Genomic DNA, 4,456 nt, shown 5'->3' on the forward strand with positions numbered 1-4,456 from the left:
TCGTGTCTAGGTGCAGGTCCTCCATCTGATCTGGATACGGGCCGGATCCGGCTGACTTCATCATGTGTTGTGGTCGTGTCTAGGTGCAGGTCCTCCATCTGATCTGGATACGGGCCGGATCCGGCTGACTTCATCATGTGTTGTGGTCGTGTCTAGGCGCAGGTCCTCCATCTGATCTGGATACGGCCCGGATCCGGCTGACTACATCATGTGTTGTGGTCGTGTCTAGGTGCAGGTCCACCATCTGATCTGGATCCGGCCCGGATCCGGCTGACTACATCATGCGTTGTGGTCGTGTCTAGGCGCAGGTCCTCCATCTGATCTGGATACGGGCCGGATCCGGCTGACTTCATCATGTGTTGTGGTCGTGTCTAGGTGCAGGTCCACCATCTGATCTGGATCCGGCCCGGATCCGGCTGACTTCATCATGTGTTGTGGTCGTGTCTAGGCGCAGGTCCTCCATCTGATCTGGATACGGCCCGGATCCGGCTGACTTCATCATGCGTTGTGGTCGTGTCTAGGCGCAGGTCCACCATCTGATCTGGATACGGCCCGGATCCGGCTGACTTCATCATGCGTTGTGGTCGTATCTAGGCACAGGTCCACCATCTGATCTGGATACGGCCCGGATCCGGCTGACTTCATCATGCGTTGTGGTCGTATCTAGGCGCAGGTCCACCATCTGATCTGGATACGGCCCGGATCCGGCTGACTTCATCATGCGTTGTGGTCGTATCTAGGCGCAGGTCCTCCATCTGATCTGGATACGGGCCGGATCCGGCTGACTTCATCATGTGTTGTGGTCGTGTCTAGGTGCAGGTCCTCCATCTGATCTGGTTACGGGCCGGATCCGGCTGACTTCATCATGTGTTGTGGTCGTGTCTAGGCGCAGGTCCTCCATCTGATCTGGATACGGCCCGGATCCGGCTGACTACATCATGTGTTGTGGTCGTGTCTAGGTGCAGGTCCACCATCTGATCTGGATACGGCCCGGATCCGGCTGACTTCATCATGCGTTGTGGTCGTGTCTAGGCGCAGGTCCTCCATCTGATCTGGATACGGCCCGGATCCGGCTGACTTCATCATGCGTTGTGGTCGTATCTAGGCGCAGGTCCTCCATCTGATCTGGATACGGGCCGGATCCGGCTGACTTCATCATGTGTTGTGGTCGTATCTAGGCGCAGGTCCTCCATCTGATCTGGATACGGGCGGATCCGGCTGACTTCATCATGCGTTGTGGTCGTGTCTAGACGCAGGTCCTCCATCTGATCTGGATACGGCCCGGATCCGGCTGACTTCATTATGCGTTGTGGTCGTGTCTAGGCGCAGGTCCACCATCTGATCTGGATACGGCCCGGATCCGGCTGACTTCATCATGCGTTGTGGTCGTATCTAGGCGCAGGTCCTCCATCTGATCTGGATACGGCCCGGATCCGGCTGACTTCTTTATGCGTTGTGGTCGTGTCTAGGCGCAGGTCCACCATCTGATCTGGATACGGGCCGGATCCGGCTGACTTCATCATGCGTTGTGGTCGTGTCTAGGCGCAGGTCCTCCATCTGATCTGGATACGGGCGGATCCGGCTGACTTCATCATGCGTTGTGGTCGTGTCTAGGCGCAGGTCCACCATCTGATCTGGATACGGGCGGATCCGGCTGACTTCATCATGCGTTGTGGTCGTGTCTAGACGCAGGTCCTCCATCTGATCTGGATACGGGCCGGATCCGGCTGACTTCATCATGCGTTGTGGTCGTGTCTAGGCGCAGGTCCACCATCTGATCTGGATACGGGCGGATCCGGCTGACTTCATCATGCGTTGTGGTCGTGTCTAGACGCAGGTCCTCCATCTGATCTGGATACGGCCCGGATCCGGCTGACTTCTTTATGCGTTGTGGTCGTGTCTAGGCGCAGGTCCACCATCTGATCTGGATACGGGCCGGATCCGGCTGACTTCATCATGCGTTGTGGTCGTGTCTAGGCGCAGGTCCTCCATCTGATCTGAATGCGGCCCGGATCCGGCTGACTACATCATGTGTTGTGGTCGTGTCTAGACGCAGGTCCACCATCTGATCTGGTTACGGGCCGGATCCGGCTGACTTCATCATGTGTTGTGGTCGTGTCTAGGCGCAGGTCCTCCATCTGATCTGGATACGGCCCGGATCCGGCTGACTACATCATGTGTTGTGGTCGTGTCTAGGTGCAGGTCCACCATCTGATCTGGATACGGCCCGGATCCGGCTGACTTCATCATGCGTTGTGGTCGTGTCTAGGCGCAGGTCCTCCATCTGATCTGGATACGGCCCGGATCCGGCTGACTTCATCATGCGTTGTGGTCGTATCTAGGCGCAGGTCCTCCATCTGATCTGGATACGGGCCGGATCCGGCTGACTTCATCATGTGTTGTGGTCGTATCTAGGCGCAGGTCCTCCATCTGATCTGGATACGGGCGGATCCGGCTGACTTCATCATGCGTTGTGGTCGTGTCTAGACGCAGGTCCTCCATCTGATCTGGATACGGCCCGGATCCGGCTGACTTCATTATGCGTTGTGGTCGTGTCTAGGCGCAGGTCCACCATCTGATCTGGATACGGCCCGGATCCGGCTGACTTCATCATGCGTTGTGGTCGTATCTAGGCGCAGGTCCTCCATCTGATCTGGATACGGCCCGGATCCGGCTGACTTCTTTATGCGTTGTGGTCGTGTCTAGACGCAGGTCCTCCATCTGATCTGGATACGGCCCGGATCCGGCTGACTACATCATGTGTTGTGGTCGTGTCTAGGCGCAGGTCCTCCATCTGATCTGGATACGGCCCGGATCCGGCTGACTACATCATGTGTTGTGGTCGTGTCTAGGTGCAGGTCTACCATCTGATCTGGATCCGGCTCGGATCCGGCTGATTACAGTAAACCTCGGAATAAGCAGAAAGACTAACATTAGCGTAGATGCCATTCTTCTTATGATGTAACGAGTACATCAGGTGTTATAGGAAGTGTTCTCGGTTCCGGTTGATCTAGTTTATGCAGCCTAATAATCATTTTACTGATTTGAATAACAGGAATGTATAATTTTCTGTGTGTATGCCAAGTTAAAGAGATGTGTTTTTAGTCTAGATTTAAACTCGGAGTAAAAACTGACAGAGTGTGTCTGCTTCCCGGACAATGGTAGGAAGACTGTTCCAGAGTTTTGGTGCTAAATAGGAAAAGGATCTCCCGCCAGCAGTCGATTTGGATATTCTAGGTATTATCAACTGGCCGGAGTATTGAGATCGCAATAGACGTGAAGGACTATAATGCTTAACGCATTATAGTCCTTCACGTCTATTGCGATCTCAAAGTACCGCAGAGCTAAACCATTTAGTGGTTTACCATTATCATTATCAAAGAACACACACACAGGTTCCTAACTGATGACGAAGACTTGACAGAGCAGCCATCAAGTGTTAGACATTATTCTAGGTTATTACGTGAGGAAGTTTTTTGTCCAATAATTAGAATCTGTTTTTTCAGAATTAAGTCACAGGAAATCATCCAGTTTTTTATATCGGCTATGCATTCCGTTCATTTTGTGAATTGATGCGTTTCGTCGGGGCGTGAAGAAATATACAGCTGAGTATCATCAGCATAACAGTGAAAACTAATGCCATGCTTCCTAATGATATCTCCTAAGGGTAGCATGTACAGAGTGTGTGTGTGTGTGTGTGTGAGTGTGTGTGTGTGTGTGTAGCATGTACAGAGTGAACAGTAACGGTCCTAGTACTGAGCCTTGTGGTACGCCATACTGAACTTGTGATCGATAAGACATCTCTTCATTTACTGCTACAAACTGATAACGGTCAGATAAGTGTGATTTAAACCATGCTAATGCAATTCCACTAATGCCAACATCATTTGAGTCTATTCAAAAGAATGTTGTGGTCAATGGTGTCAAATGCAGCACTAAGATCAAGTAACACTAATAGAGAGATACAACCACGATCGGATGATAAGAGCAGATCATGTGTGACTCTGATGAGAGCGGTCTCGGTACTATGGTACAGTCTAAATCCGGACTGAAAATCCTCACAGATATCATTTCTTTCTAGAAAGGAACACAGTTGTGAAGATACTGCCTTTTCTAGTATCTTTGACAGAACAGGCAGATTCGAGATCGGCCTCTAATTGACTAATTCTGTAGGATCAACTCAAGTTGTCTTTTTTAACAAGCGGTTTAATCATAGCTAGCCTAAGAGGAATATATATTTTTGGTATATATTATATTTGGTTATATATATATATATATTATATATATTATATTTGGTATATATCCAAGAGACAAAGATGAATTAATGATATTAAGAAGAGGGTCTATGACCTCTGGAAGCATCTCTTTCAATAGTTTAGTCTGTAGGGTCTAATATGCATGTTGTTGATTTAGATGATTTAACTAGTTTAGACAATTCTTCTTCTCCTATAGTAAT

Source organism: Rhinichthys klamathensis, unplaced genomic scaffold (assembly GCF_029890125.1).
Source record: "Rhinichthys klamathensis goyatoka isolate OS25496 unplaced genomic scaffold, OSU_Roscu_1.1 h1tg000599l_1, whole genome shotgun sequence".
Lineage (NCBI taxonomy): Eukaryota > Metazoa > Chordata > Actinopteri > Cypriniformes > Leuciscidae > Rhinichthys > Rhinichthys klamathensis.